The sequence below is a fragment of the Nicotiana sylvestris genome, chromosome 7, assembly GCF_000393655.2.
Source record: "Nicotiana sylvestris chromosome 7, ASM39365v2, whole genome shotgun sequence".
Lineage (NCBI taxonomy): Eukaryota > Viridiplantae > Streptophyta > Magnoliopsida > Solanales > Solanaceae > Nicotiana > Nicotiana sylvestris.
In genome coordinates, this window is record NC_091063.1 from 107,627,034 (window position 1) to 107,643,819 (window position 16,786).

Consider the following 16,786-nt stretch of genomic DNA (forward strand, 5'->3'; position numbering starts at 1 on the left):
AGACCTATAACCGGTCCAAACCTTCAGCTCTCAAAGACGCATCAGACGACGTCGTTTCGAGACCAACGAATCTCGACCGTTCATCCATCCTCATCCAACGGTCCAAGACCTCACCCCATTGTGAGCACGTGATTTTTGTTTCGCACGACAATCGCTCCAAAAAGAAATAAAAAATAATAATTGGCCCTGCTGTACAATTTTTGGATTTCTGTGCGGCACCTTGTTGATTTATTTGTGACTTCGGCCCATTTTTATTTATTTACTTTATTAAAACAAAATTCAAAAAATATATGTGTCCTGCATAATTCGAACCGTAATCCGGTCGTTAAATAGAAAATCATGAATAGGCATCTTCGTCCATGATTTTATTTTGTTTGACTTTACCTGGTTTGAAATATTTTAGTGTGTGTGCAAATAATTGTATTGAGTGTGTATTTAATTTTAATTTGATTTTTTGGCTTAGTTTTGTTTTAAAATAAATAAGAAAAAAAATAATAAAGAAAGGACCCCTTCCCTTCCGGACTTGGGCCAATTTTAACAAAATTGGCCCAAACAAACAGCCCAAAACCCAGGCCTGCCCGGTCCAAGTCCAGTTGATGCCTAGAGAGTCCAAACGACGTCGTTTCAATCCAGTGTGGTCTGGGCCGTTGATCTCAGATTGATCAACGGCCAAGTCACCTTCCCATACCCACGAACAGAACCCGACCCGTTTACACCCGGACCGAACCCAAACCCTCAACACTTGAAACGACACCATTTCACTTAAGACCATCAGATCCAAACCGTAGATCTAGATTGATCTAACGGTTGAGATCAACCCACCCACTAACTATATAAGCCTAGATCCTTACCCTGCCCCCCCTATCCAATACCCCAGCCTCGTCGTCTTCACCCAAACCCACAAACCCTAGAGCCGCCCCTGTACTCTTCACCATGAAAACCGGCGGCATGAACGCCGGTGACCTCGCCCTGAACACCATAGAACCCCCTCACCACCCTGAACATAGATCTACCAACCACATACTTCGAATCACCCCCAGGTCCTCGAATCTTCATTTGAAGATTCGAGTCAAAACTCGATCTACACCAACCAACCCCAGCTTCACACCAGACACTCCCCGGACCCTCCTCGTGACCAAACCATACTTGGTTTGGTCCGAATCTGACCAGGGAAGCATGAATCCCGGATCTGAGTTTTGAAAAATTGTGTAGTTCTTCGTCACTGGTTCATACCGGTTCAACCGAAGAGATTAAGGTCTAATGGACTTTAATCAAAGTGTTTCTCAGTGAGAAACACTTCGATTAAAGTCCATTCAGCCTTAAGAAAAGTTTGTCCAAATTCGAGTTCAAACTTTTAACTTTTCAAGTTTTAAGGTAAGTCTGCTTTCTTTCCTTTATTTGTTTTAGTCCGTGTGATTGTTTTAAAAGTCTGTTCATATTTGTTTTGATTTTATCAACTTTTGTTTGTCCACTTTACTTAAACCTCTGTGTTTGTCTAAATCCCCCCTCCTATTCTGATAAGGCATGTGTATTGGTTGTGTTTCGAGTTTGGACTGACAGTTAACTCCTCGAGTGCATTTCTGCTTAGTCAGTATAATTCAAACCATGTATCGATACTGTTTAAATGTTTGATTTTTGGCTACGATTGTGTATGTTAATGCTAATATAGTCGAGTCGACATGTGTCGTCAATTAGTTTCAACTGTCCGAACAATAACAAATCAACTTGCTTCTGTTGAACATTTACCTGAATCAATTAAGAACCAAGTCCTGTTACTTATAGTCTTTAATATGATTTCAGAAACCTAAGGCTTGGTCTGTAACTGAAATCTGAGTTGGTGGCATGTGCACTTGTGCACAGCATGTGCATTGTGCACAGCCTGTTTTCCTGCATAAAAGGGCTTTCAATTTTAAAATGGTTTGACAGCATATGCTGTCAGATATATTCTACTGCCCATACTTACTTTTAGTTAATAAAATGGAAAAGTTAAATCTGCCAGGGAATGTGAATGGGGTTTAATACTTAATTAGCTAAAAGTTGGAATTGAAAATGGAAGGCACATGGGAGGGGTATGGTAATAGTCTAAACAGGCTGTTAAAAAGGGGTAAGGAGGGCTTATAAAAGGGGAGGACCTGGGAGATAAAAAAAGAGACAGAATTGAGGGACAGACCCAGAGAATGAGAGCTGAGAAAAAGGAGACCCAGAGAATTAGAGGTGAGAAGACAGAGATATACAGAGGATTGGAGAGATAGGCAGATTTGAGAGAAAGAAAGGGAGATAGAGACTGAACCTTGAAAGCTGAAAAAGAAAAACACACACACAGAGAGAGAACACTGAGAAAGAATTCTTTGATAGCTCAAATAGATTTCAGGACTGAACATTTGAGAGTTCAAATTCTGGAAACAGAAAATTGGAAAAGAATTTTTGTCTGATAACTCAGACAGACAAAAACTAGAAATTGCTTCCTTTCCTTTTGTTTTGATTTCACTAAATCTGGACCTGTTTTTGTGCAACACTAATTTCTCCCAACTGAGTCTGCTTGGTTGTTGCTTTGTTCTATTCTGAGACTTGGTCTAGCTGGGATCTAGATTCTGCCCCAGTTGTTTCGTTTGTTGCTGCTGCTGTTACTCTGATTCCTGTTGCTGCTGACCTTTTTGCTTCACTTCTTCTTTGCATTTCAGTATTCAGTGTTCTCCAGGTACACATTTCAATCCCCATATTGGTGTAATCGAAACAGTTTGAAAGCATGAAATGAAAAAGAGTTGAAGAAGTTCAGAGTTATTTGTCGTAATATTTGGTGGTATATTAATGGGCCTGTGTAGTTGTTAGTTTACAATTCGACAGTACGAAAATGTATATTAACTAACATTTATCTAAGTTTAGTCCTTCATGTTTTAGTTTGTAGTTGTTTTGTTAATACGGGGTATGGATACTCCAAACTTATACTACACTGATTTGTTTCATTTTAGTCTTTTGCTGGGTCTCGTTAGGCAGTATATAAGATCATATTCAAATCCCATTAGTAACAACGCTTAGTAGTTAATTCCCTTGATTCAGCCCCGATAAGTCTAGTTAAAATTCAATTCAAGAAACGTTTGGACACGAGTATAACGTTGGTTCAATCTCGAATGTAATTTCTTTGTCCAATTAAAGTATACTTCACAAGTTATGACATCTCTGCACTGTGTAAATAATTAATCAGAAATTGACAAAAAATCCGGTTTAGGCAAAAGCATCTAGTTAAATCAGCATGTTCCTATTCTTTCAGTTTTAGGGATAAACGTAACAGAAATGTAGTCACTGTAGGGTACCCTTTTAAAATAATGAGACGAGCCTTGCTAAAAATAAAAATGCAAATTGTGGGGCCCTCAATAAATAACCATAATAAGTATTTTAGAATTCAGGCTGGACCGTTTAGTGAATCTCACGGCCTCCCACCAAATAATAACGCGCTAGACTCTTCAGGCACGGTTTAAGTAAATTATATTCTTAAGTTTGGGTGCACATTGATGTGACCCAAATCCAAATCTCAACGGAGTCAAAATGTGTTAACAACTACGGGTGCATTGATTGTGACGTGGTTTGGGATGCATTTTCACGACGTTGCAATTCTATAAAAATAAATGATAATAATAAAAGCGTTGTAAATTTAATAAGAAGCACATAAATCACAACATGTATTTAAATCAGATATTTGGCCATTATAACAATTTAAGCGACCGTGCTAGAACCACGGGATTCAAGGGTGCCTAACACCTTCCCTCGGGTCAACAGAATTCCTTACTTAGAATTTCTGGTTCGCAGACTTCATTTGGAAAAGTCGAAAATTTCCTCGATTTGGGATTCAAGATAAACCGGTGACTTGGGACACCAAAAGCCAAACCTTTCCCAAGTGGCGACTCTGAATTAAATAAATAATCCCATTTCGAATATTGTCACTTAAATTGGAAAAACTCCACCCGCGCATTTAACCCTTCGGGGCCGGGCGCGCAAAAAGGAGGTGTGACAGATCTGGCGACTCTGCTGGGGACTATAACCCAGAACCACTGGTTCAGGGTTCAAGAATTCGAGCTTAGAATAATTGTTATATTTGGCTTTATTATCTGATCTTTATTACATGTTTTTGCATAACGTGCTAAATGTTGTCTTTTACCGCTTTGATATTATCTGAACTGTATATAAACTGTGCCGAAACCCTTCTCTTCTTACCTCCGGGGAGAAGCTCGCTGGTCGAGACTCCCTATTCTGTTAGTGTCAATACCTGAAATAAGAAAGAGGTCGGACAAGTTACAAAGCCGGACGATCTCGCGGGTCCCCGGTACGTAGCCCCCTCCTCGACTCGAGTTGTCCGCTCGGGTACACAGTCTAGAACAAATACCCAGGTTATAAACCTAGTATAACGAAGCCTCATGCCGGATCCCTAGTAGGAACGCTTATTTGCATCATGTTGCATTTGACTTAGGGGACTCAACATAGGGGTTGGGTCCGTCTAGGACTAGCAACCTGAAATGAAAAGGCCATCATGTTGCATCCTATTTGTTTCCGTGCATTTATTTGTTTCGGACATGCATGCTGACTGACTTTTGGAGTATTTGAAAAATATAAACAAAAAATATATATATAGCAGTGTATAGGGTTAATTTTCTACTTTGAAAAAATAACAATGCCCAATTACTATCAAAACTCTGCTGAACTTTTGAGATAATAAAAGGAAAAATATTTTATTTTTCAATAGTTTGCTTTACTAAGAAAAAGAAAAACAAAAAGATAGAAAAATAGTCTTTTATTTTTGGAAAGTTGTTTGTTGAAAAAAAGGAAAGAATTTTGTTCTAAACTAATTCGGTTAATTTGACCGAACTACGCGGGTCTGATTCTCACCGGATGTGAGATACGTAGGCAAACCTCATCGGTTCCGGCCCAATTTCCAAAAATCAAAAAAAAATATATTTTTCTTTAGAAAAAAAAAAGAAATAAAAAATATAGAAGTTTTCTTTAAAATCAAATAAAAAAAAATAAAAAAAAATAGTCTTCTTCTTTCTGAAGTCTTTCATATGAAAAATGAAATAAGCAGCAACAAAATCAAAAAAAATAATACTCTTTGCTTTCTAGTCTCTTTTTGTAAAATGTCAAAAAAAAAACAATATTTGAAAAATTAAATTTCAAAATATTAGGATTTTCCTTTAGAAGTGCTTTTGTAAATAAATAAAACTCAGAATTCCACATCATTTCCTTAAAAGTCCCTCTTTCAAAATTTAAGAGGCAACATCATATACATTCTTTCTTCCGTAGAAAAGGTAAAACAAAACAAAAAAAAATCAACCAAACATATTTTTCTTTTTTTTTAAATTTCCAGAATTCCAGTCAAAAGCAAATAAACTTTTAGAAGTCTTTCTTTAAAAATAAAACAAGAATCAGAATAAACAAAATTTTCTTTCTTCTTTTAAAGTAGTTCTTTAAAAAAAAAATCCAAAAAAATCAAATCTTTTGAGCCCTATGCTAAATAAGCACTTGCTTCTTTATTTTTATATATTTGTTAGTTTCGAACTACGTAATGATCTGATTCACGTAGGCATCGTGATACGTAGGCAATCCTCATCGGATCCGGTCGCATTTCTTTTACTGCAAAATAAAAAAAAAGAAAAAGAAAAATAAATAAATAAAAAAATAAAAAAGAAAAGAAAGGGGAAAAACTAACAAAATGCCGGAATGACGCATGCTCTCGTAGCAAACATATAGTAATCCACTTAACTGTATAGGTGCATCATGCCCAACGTGAGATTAACTATCTGTTATTTGCTACAAATTAACCGTGCGCTTGTCAATGAGTATATCCAGGGTTTTTTTGAAAGACGGTTGGTTTGGTGAAAGTCTGGCCTCGCACCCATACTTCACAAGGTCAAGGGGAAGTGTTCAGCTGCCTGTTGTTAGGACCAGAAGCGGTACTCACACTTACTTCACCAGGTCAAAAGGAAGTGTGGGAATGACTTCAGAAATTCCATTGCAAACAATCCCTGTTTCTGAGGAGAGTTCGATCTCAGCCGTCCTCACGCCTGAATCCGCAACTGCAGAGGAAAATAAAATCCTACGGCTCCGCATGCTGGAAATGCTGGACGACTGGAATAATGGGAAAGAGCCGCCAAGTGTCATCCCCGGATTCCCTGAATTATTCTCCAGGTCAAGTGGGACTTCAAATGTTCCCATAAATTATCCTGCTACCCCATTCGGGTACCCAGCCACCTCAGCCTTCTCTGCTGGATCGCCTTCTGACCCTCATCCCCGAATGTCAGCCACCGATGCAAGCATGAACATCTTTACTGCATCGCCTTGCCCGATTACGGCACAGCCTGCCACGTACAAGCCAAGCTTTGACTCATCCTCTTTTACATTCCAAGCACCATCGTTCTCAATGGAACCAACTAGATTCGCTACCAGCACTAATCCTCTACCGCCTCAGTGCGAGCTTGCACCCAGGCAGGATCAGAGCCCCAGGATTGCAGAACAAAATGAGATTGCCAAGAGAATGAGAAGCCTTGAACAAAGTTTGAAAAATATGCAAGGATTGGGCGGACAAAAGAGCGTCTCTTACGCCGACCTGTGCATGTTCCCTCACGTGCACCTGCCAGCAGGTTTCAAGACCCCAAAGTTCGAGAAATACGATGGGCACGGTGACCCCATTGCACATCTTAAAAAATACTGCAATCAATTGCGGGGAGCCGGCGGAAAAGAAGAACTGCTAATGGCATATTTTGGAGAAAGTTTGGTGGGAGTCGCTTCGGAATGGTATATGGACCAGGACATATCTCGCTGGCATATATGGGATGATCTTGCCAGAGACTTCGTAGGGCAGTTTCAATATAATATTGACATCGCACCAGACAGAAATGCTTTGTCAAACTTAAAGAAGAAACCCTCGGAAAGTTTCAGAGAATACGCCATCAAATGGCGTGAGCAAGCGTCAAGGGTAAAACCTTCCATGGACGAGATAGAGATGGTCACTACTTTTCTCCAGGCTCAAGAGTCCGACTATTTCCAAAACATGATGTCGGCCATGGGAAAGCCTTTCGCAGAAGCGATTAAGATTGGAGAGATGGTGGAGAACGGTTTGAAAACGGGAAGAATTTTGAGTCAGGCAGCCATAAAGGCAACCTCCCAAGCCGTCCAAAGCGGGTCTGGAGGAATAGCAAGAGGGAAGAAGAAAGAGGAAACATCCATGGTAGTGTCAGAGGTGAGAGAATATCATAATCCCGGGCTTTGTTCTTCGGAAAGAACCTCGCAACATTATTTCCCCCACCAAAATGCGACCTACGCTCCTCAGCCTTACATGGTCATGAGCACCCAGCCTTATATCCAGCGGTCACAACCAGTCAATCGGGGGCAGGCCCCACATCCTAGGAATCAGCCTCCTCACCGAAACCACTACAATCCTCGACCTCCTCCAAATAATTTCCGTCCTCGGGAACCACCCAGGAGACCCAACTACACACCAATCGGTGAACCCTATTCCACCCTATTCCCTAAGCTTGTCCAAATGAATTTGTTGCAGCCCATACCACCGAACGGGCAGAACCCGGGGTCACCATCATATCAGCGGGGTGTTAGATGTGCGTACCATTCAGGGGTAGAAGGGCACGACACCAACGACTGTTGGACATTGAAACAAGCTGTAGAGAATCTGTTAGACCAGGGGAAGATTGTGTTGAGAGACGAGGATATCCCAAATGTGACCAATAATCCGTTGCCCGCCCACGACAACGGGCCGATAGTTGGGATGATTTGTGAAGACGAGGAAGTCGATCTGGCACTGAAAGCCATAATTGCTATTGCTGATACAGAAAAGGGACCCAAGGTAACTCCGGAACAAGAAAAGGGAATAAGTGATGTATTCAAGCAGGCCTCCATAGTATGGGGGACGGTCAAAACACCTCGGCCGAATGAGCCAGTGTTTGTCGGACGCATACCACAGGAGCCAAAATACAACAAAGAGGAAGATGATAAGGTGTCCTCGCTCGACGAAAGTGAGGAAATATGTGAGGCAACAAGGGAAAAGCTATGCGAAATGCACATGGTCCAGCCAGGAGAGGGCACTAGCACCGTTGAAGTATCGTACATGGGGCCAAGCACCAAGCTTCAAAACTAGAAGGCTACACCATTCTTGATCAAACGGAAGTCCTAATGAACCTGTCTTGCCACTTTCTCTGCATCACGAGTAACCCCCGAGGGTGACTCAGATGTTTTTCTTCAGTTTCATGTTTTTAATTTCCTGAATGTCGACCTTTTTCCTTATCTTCCCCAAAATGCCAAGAAATGAAATCATGCTTGATTACTCACTTTCTTCTTCTATGTTTTCTTTTGTGTTCTCTTCAATTCTGATAAATGCAGCTTTAAATAACATGACATGTTTGCGGACTTCATGCCCGGATCACGAGAACTCCGATCAGACTTCAAATAATGAGTCAAAATTTGAGATATAAAGAATTTGAAAGTAGGAACAACTAAAGAAAATTGGTTCATGGTTTGGAAAATGTCCGTCACTAAAGCAGAATTTGAGAGCAGTAAATGGGTTTAGACCCGTACAGAAATGATAACCTTAATAACTGCGGTTTGTCACGGGCAATTATACCCAGAAAGAATGGTCCATACGTCATTGAAGAACGTTACCAAATGGAGCATTTGTATCTGGGCGACGTCGAAAGAAACGACGTCAGCCTTGCTTGGAAAGCAGGTGCAGCAATATGTCTAAATCACTCTGGCGATATCTTTGCACAGTTTGAGATGACGAAGGCTTTCATTCTCGCTACCCAAACACTATCAACCCCTTGCAAAACCCATTTGAGCTGGTTACTCTTCTTTGATTACCCTCTTTGGAACCTGAAAATATTGTTGAAAATAAAGTGAAAAAAAAAACAAAAAAAAAACAAAACAAAAACAGAAAAAAAAACAAAAAAAAAACAAAAACAAAAATCCAAAAAAACAAAAGTGTGCCTGAACTACGTTTGACTTGATTCCGAAAGGATACGTAGGCAACCTCTCCTTGGGGTTCAGTCACACCAACAATAAAATCCAGGAATTCCCCCCGAAAAGTAAAAACTGGGCAGAAGATATAATAATTCAGCAATAATCCCACCCAAAAAGGTTCCAAAGTTGTAGTTCAATCCAAATTCTTTTCACCCCAAACCTTTTTAAGTCCTTCTGATCAATCAGCAAAGTATTTCAAAATAGGAAGATGGAATTATTTGGACCCGGTACAACAAAATGAGGGGAATAAAGATGAGAGAGTCTTGTCGGCGAAAACCTTTGGGCACCATGAGGCGACGCGAGAAGAGAAATTGAAAATGAGAGAGTTTGTTTAGTAAAAACTCGCAAAGAGTACTAGCAGGCGACAACAAAAAGAGAAATGAGAGAGGTCGACTAGCGAGAACCCGCAAAGGGCGTTGTCGGCCAAAAAGATGATTCCACCGCAAGAAAAGTCCCGGCAAGGTTCCCGGGTGGTGAAAACATTAGATCTGTTTTGATTCATAAGGAAATGCAAGTTCTCGGAGGTCGGGCATCCAGTCCAAAAGGCATGTCATGTCAGTTGAAGCCAGCATACACTCCAGATAAGTCCTTCTTTTCTCCCCGAAGGGGCGTTTCTCTTTAAACTCATATATTCTCCCTTACATAGTTTTCTTTGAGTTCTTCTTGATTTAACTCTTAATTCCGTAATAATCGCAAAGAAAGGTGGCAGGACCAGTTTTTATAGGGCTCTGTTTGGCAAGAGTCAAATAAATGTACGACCTCAATGGCGCGTCAGTCCCATCCCGATTGGCCATGGTAGTTGGTTTGTTTCCAAAACCGACAAATCCCCACAGGGTATCTCTCGTTACAAATCCCCATGGAGTCTCCCCTTGTACAATTCCCCAAAGAAGTCCACCCCAGCACATCCCCAGCAAGTTTGTTACAAAAAAAAAAAAAACAAAGCAATTGGAACAAATCCCCACAGGGTTTCTCTTGTACAAATCCCCACAGAGTCTCCCTGATAAAATCCCGCCAAAATCCCCAAGCAGAACGGGACGGAAAAACCAAAGCCTTATAAGGCAAATCATCACAAAATCTGGAAACGCAAGTCTGAGTAGTCCAAAGGGTTTCACATGTAAATCTAACCAATGGCAGAGTTTCTCAACAAGATTTAGGCTAAAACAAAGCAATTGGAACAGTCAAGGTCCCCAGACCAACTGCCGTCTTCAAAACTGACAATTTTTCTTTATTTAGGAAATTGAGACAGGTGCGGCCCAAAGCAGCCATGCAAGAAGCAAGTGTAGCCTAAAAGAAATAGAACACGCAAGCGTTGAAACAGCCTTGCAGCGGGAAAACGACCAGAGGTAAGTTTCCCGAAATTTTTCGTGCATTTTGATAAATATAAGGGGGTCAACCAAAGAAAACAAAGAAGACAAGAAATAAAAATGAACATCCCAAATGAAAAACAAATCATGGTAGCGTAGGACCTCATAACCCGGCATAACCCGATGAATCTTCCCGGCATAACCCGATGAATCTTCTCGGCATAACCCGATGAATCTTCCCGGCATAACCCGATGAATCTTCCCGGCATAACCCGATGAATCTTCCCGGCATAACCCGATGAATCCTCTCGGCATAACCCGATGAATCTTTTCGGCATAACCCGATAAACCTTACCGGTATAACCCGATGAATCTTCCCGGCATAACCCGATGAATCCTCCCGGCATAACCCGATGAATCTTCTCGGCATAACCCGATGAATCTTCTCGGCATAACCCGATGAATCTTCCCGGCATAACCCGATGAATCTTCCCGGCATAACCCGATGAATCTTCCCGGCATAACCCGATGAATCCTCTCGGCATAACCCGATGAATCTTTTCGGCATAACCCGATAAACCTTCCCGGTATAACCCGATGAATCTTCCCGGCATAACCCGATGAATCTTTTCGGCATAACCCGATAAACCTTCCCGGTATAACCCGATGAATCTTCCCGGCATAACCCGATGAATCCTCTCGGCATAACCCGATGAATCTTCCCGGCATAACCCGATGAATCTTCCCGGCATAACCCGATGAATCCTCCCGGCATAACCCAATGAATCCTCTCGGCATAACCCGATGAATCTTCTCGGTATAACCCGATGAATCTTCCCGGCATAACCCGATGAATCCTCCCGGCATAACCCGATGAATCTTTTCGGCATAACCCGATAAACCGCCCGGCATAACCCGATGAATCTTCCCGGCATAACCCGATGAAACTCCCCGGCATAACCCGATGAATCCTCCCGGCATAACTCAATGAATCTTTTCGGCATAACCCGAGAACTTTTTTACTTCAATCAGCATTAGGGTTTTAAACTCTAAACTGAATTTTTCCTTTTAGTCGGCATTAGGGTTTTAAACCTTAAACTGAACCTTTTTCCATTCAGCCAGCATTAGGGTTCTAAACCCTAAACTGAGCTTTTCCATGCAATCAGCATTAGGGTTTTAAACCCTAAACTGAATTTTCCTTTTAGTCAGCATTAGGGTTTTAAACCCTAAACTGAATTCTTCCTTTGTTCGGCGTTAGGGTTTTAAACCCCAAACCGAACCTTTCCCCAGCTAGCCGGTGTTAGGGCTCCAACCCTGAACTGAGCATGCATATCCTCTTTCATCAATTTTATGAACTTCCTGGTGAATAATTAACGAAATTTTCCTAGTGAAACTGGGGAAGAAAATTTCGTTCGTTTGTTTGTTTTTTTTCCCGCAGGTCTAACCTCGAGCCACACGGATCGAAATGACCCACGAGATGAGTCTCAACTCAGAATCAAAGAAGAAAAAGACAAAAGAAGACATCCCGAGATATCAGAGTGAATGGAGAGCAGATCGACTCCAACATTTGACTAAGGTCCTGAACCCTGCCAATCGCGTCTCACTCAGTATCCCAGAGATTAAACAAGTCGCCGCAACTCGCAAGCATCAAGATTCAGATCGGAGTCTACAAGCAGAATCAGCTAAGACCCAAGATCAAGTCGTAAAAGAATCATAGATAGGAATCTTGTAACTAGCAGTTGACATGCATATAAGTAGTTAGTTCAGTTTCCAATTTTCGTTTGGTTGTAATAAGGCGGTCAGTGACGTAGCAGTGACAACAGCAGCAGCAGTAGCAGCAAGCATTGCAATCCCATGGTAGTCCCAGCTACCAAAACTTCTCGAACTACATTGACCTGATTCCTGTTTAGCCCAGGATATGTAGGAAATCTTTGAAGCAAGATTCGGTCAGATCTTTCAAAAAAAACATGCTTCATACGGAGTGGTCCATAGGCAAAAATCGCTCATACACGCTCACTTTATCTTTGCACGAAAACTCTTCGTGTTTCCGAACAAAGAGGGGCAGCTGTGAGCACGTGATTTTTGTTTCGCACGACAATCGCTCCAAAAAGAAATAAAAAATAATAATTGGCCCTGCTGTACAATTTTTGGATTTCTGTGCGGCACCTTGTTGATTTATTTGTGACTTCGGCCCATTTTTATTTATTTACTTTATTAAAACAAAATTCAAAAAATATATGTGTCCTGCATAATTCGAACCGTAATCCGGTCGTTAAATAGAAAATCATGAATAGGCATCTTCCTCCGTGATTTTATTTTGTTTGACTTTACCTGGTTTGAAATATTTTAGTGTGTGTGCAAATAATTGTATTGAGTGTGTATTTAATTTTAATTTGATTTTTTGGCTTAGTTTTGTTTTAAAATAAATAAGAAAAAAAATAATAAAGAAAGGACCCCTTCCCTTCCGGACTTGGGCCAATTTTAACAAAATTGGCCCAAACAAACAGCCCAAAACCCAGGCCTGCCCGGTCCAAGTCCAGTTGATGCCTAGAGAGTCCAAACGACGTCGTTTCAATCCAGTGTGGTCTGGGCCGTTGATCTCAGATTGATCAACGGCCAAGATCACCTTCCCATACCCACGAACAGAACCCGACCCGTTTACACCCGGACCGAACCCAAACCCTCAACACTTGAAACGACACCGTTTCACTTAAGACCATCAGATCCAAACCGTAGATCTAGATTGATCTAACGGTTGAGATCAACCCACCCACTAACTATATAAGCCTAGATCCTTACCCTGCCCCCCTATCCAATACCCCAGCCTCGTCGTCTTCACCCAAACCCACAAACCCTATAGCCGCCCCTGTACTCTTCACCATGAAAACTGGCAGCATGAACGCCGGTGACCTCGCCCTGAACACCATAGAACCCCCTCACCACCCTGAACATAGACCTGTTAACCATTTGGTTCGAATCACCCCCCAGGTCCTCGAATCTTCATTTGAAGATTTGAGTCAAAACTCGATCTACACCAACCAACCCCAGCTTCACACCAGACACTCCCCGGACCCTCCTCGTGACCAAACCATACTTGGTTTGGTCCGAATCTGACCAGGGAAGCATGAATCCCGGATCTGAGTTTTGAAAAATTGTGTAGTCATTCGTCACTGGTTCATACCGGTTCAACCGAAGAGATTAAGGTCTAATGGACTTTAATCAAAGTGTTTCTCATCTGAGAAACACTTCGATTAAAGTCCATTCAGCCTTAAGAAAAGTTTGTCCAAATCCGAGTTCAAACTTTTAACTTTTCAAGTTTTAAGGTAAGTCTACTTTCTTTCCTTTATTTATTTTAGTCCGTGTGATTGTTTTAAAAGTCTGTTCATATTTGTTTTGATTTTATCAACTTTTGTTTGTCCACTTTACTTAAACCTCTGTGTTTGTCTAAATCCCCCCTCCTATTCTGATAAGGCATGTGTATTGGTTGTGTTTCGAGTTTGGACTGACTAGTTAACTCCTCGAGTGCATTTCTGCTTAGTCAGTATAATTCAAACCATGTATCGATACTGTTTAAATGTTTGATTTTTGGCTACGATTGTGTATGTTAATGCTAATATAGTCGAGTCGACATGTGTCGTCAATTAGTTTCAACTGTCCGAACAATAACAAATCAACTTGCTTCTGTTGAACATTTGCCTGAATCAATTAAGAACCAAGTCCTGTTACTTATAGTCTTTAATATGATTTCAGAAACCTAAGGCTTGGTCTGTAACTGACATGTGCACTTAGCACAGCATGTGCATTGGTGCACCTCATGTGCCTTGTGCACAGCCTGTTTTCCTGCATAAAAGGGCTTTCAATTTTAAAATGGTTTGACAGCATATGCTGTCAGATATATTCTACTGCCCATACTTGCTTTTAGTTAATAAAATGGAAAAGTTAAATCTGCCAGGGAATGTGAATGGGGTTTAATACTTAATTAGCTAAAAGTTGGAATTGAAAATGGAAGGCATATGGGAGGGGTATGGTAATAGTCTAAACAGGCTGTTAAAAAGGGGTAAGGAGGGCTTATAAAAGGGGAGGACCTGGGAGATAAAAAAAGAGACAGAATTGAGGGACAGACCCAGAGAATGAGAGCTGAGAAAAAGGAGACCCAGAGAATTAGAGGTGAGAAGACAGAGATATACAGAGGATTGGAGAGATAGGCAGATTTGAGAGAAAGAAAGGGAGATAGAGACTGAACCTTGAAAGCTGAAAAAGAAAAACACACACACAGAGAGAGAACACTGAGAAAGAATTCTTTGATAGCTCAAATAGATTTCAGGACTGAACATTTGAGAGTTCAAATTCTGGAAACAGAAAATTGGAAAAGAATTTTTGTCTGATAACTCAGACAGACAAAAACTAGAAATTGCTTCCTTTCCTTTTGTTTTGATTTCACTAAATCTGGACCTGTTTTTGTGCAACACTAATTTCTCCCAACTGAGTCTGCTTGGTTGTTTGCTTTGTTCTATTCTGAGACTTGGTCTAGCTGGGATCTAGATTCTGCCCCAGTTGTTTCGTTTGTTGCTGCTGCTGTTACTCTGATTCCTGTTGCTGCTGACCTTTTTGCTTCACTTCTTCTTTGCATTTCAGTATTCAGTGTTCTCCAGGTACACATTTCAATCCCCATATTGGTGTAATCGAAACAGTTTGAAAGCATGAAATGAAAAAGAGTTGAAGAAGTTCAGAGTTATTTGTCGTAATATTTGGTGGTATATTAATGGGCCTGTGTAGTTGTTAGTTTACAATTCGACAGTACGAAAATGTATATTAACTAACATTTATCTAAGTTTAGTCCTTCATGTTTTAGTTTGTAGTTGTTTTGTTAATACGGGGTATGGATACTCCAAACTTATACTACACTGATTTGTTTCATTTTAGTCTTTTGCTGGGTCTCGTTAGGCAGTATATAAGATCATATTCAAATCCCATTAGTAACAACGCTTAGTAGTTAATTCCCTTGATTCAGCCCCGATAAGTCTAGTTAAAATTCAATTCAAGAAACGTTTGGACACGAGTATAACATTGGTTCAATCTCGAATGTAATTTCTTTGTCCAATTAAAGTATACTTCACAAGTTATGACATCTCTGCACTGTGTAAATAATTAATCAGAAATTGACAAAAAATCCGGTTTAGGCAAAAGCATCTAGTTAAATCAGCATGTTCCTATTCTTTCAGTTTTAGGGATAAACGTAACAGAAATGTAGTCACTGTAGGGTACCCTTTTAAAATAATGAGACGAGCCTCGCCAAAAATAAAAATACAAATTGTGGGGCCCTCAATAAATAACCATAATAAGTATTTTAGAATTCAGGCTGGACCGTTTAGTGAATCTCACGGCCTCCCACCAAATAATAACGCGCTAGACTCTTCAGGCACGGTTTAAGTAAATTATATTCTTAAGTTTGGGTGCACATTGATGTGACCCAAATCCAAATCTCAACGGAGTCAAAATGTGTTAACAACTACGGGTGCATTGATTGTGACGTGGTTTGGGATGCATTTTCACGACGTTGCAATTCTATAAAAATAAATGATAATAATAAAAGCGGTTTAAACTTAATAAAAGCACATAAGTCACAACATGTATTTAAATCAGATATTTAGCCATTATAACAATTTAAGCGACCGTGCTAGAACCACGGGATTCGAGGGTGCCTAACACCTTCCCTCGGGTCAACAGAATTCCTTACTTAGAATTTCTGGTTCGCAGACTTCATTTGGAAAAGTCGAAAATTTCCTCGATTTGGGATTCAAGATAAACCGGTGACTTGGGACACCAAAAGCCAAACCTTTCCCAAGTGGCGACTCTGAATTAAATAAATAATCCCATTTCGAATATTGTCACTTAAATTGGAAAAAGTCCACCAGCGCATTTAACCCTTCGGGGTCGGGCGCGCAAAAAGGAGGTGTGACACCCATAACCCGACCCGTTTTCATTGGATCGACCCAGTCCCCCACTGAGACCAAAACGACCCTGTTTTATATAAGTGAAGTGATCCAAACCGTTGATCTCATCAGATTTAACGGCTTGGATTCACTCACCCATCACATATATATATTTTCAAACACATCCCACACCCCCCTAAGCTACCCCCCTCTCTTTGTCTCTCTCAACAAACCAGAGGACCCAAAAAACCCTAGCCAGTCGCCACCCCTCCCCTTCGCCTGAAACCCGGCGGCGGCAACACTGGTGACCACCAAAATGACACCCCTGAGCCATCTCCCCATCCACAACACGAATCCATGAACCATTTGCCTCGAATCACCCCACATCTTCTTGAATCTTCAATCGAAGTTTCGAGATGACAATGAAACCACCCCAATCCACCCCTAATTAACACCACACCACCACTAGGCTTCCCTCATCCCTAAACCATCAACAGATTCCCTTGAATCTCATTGGATCTCCTCGAATCTTCG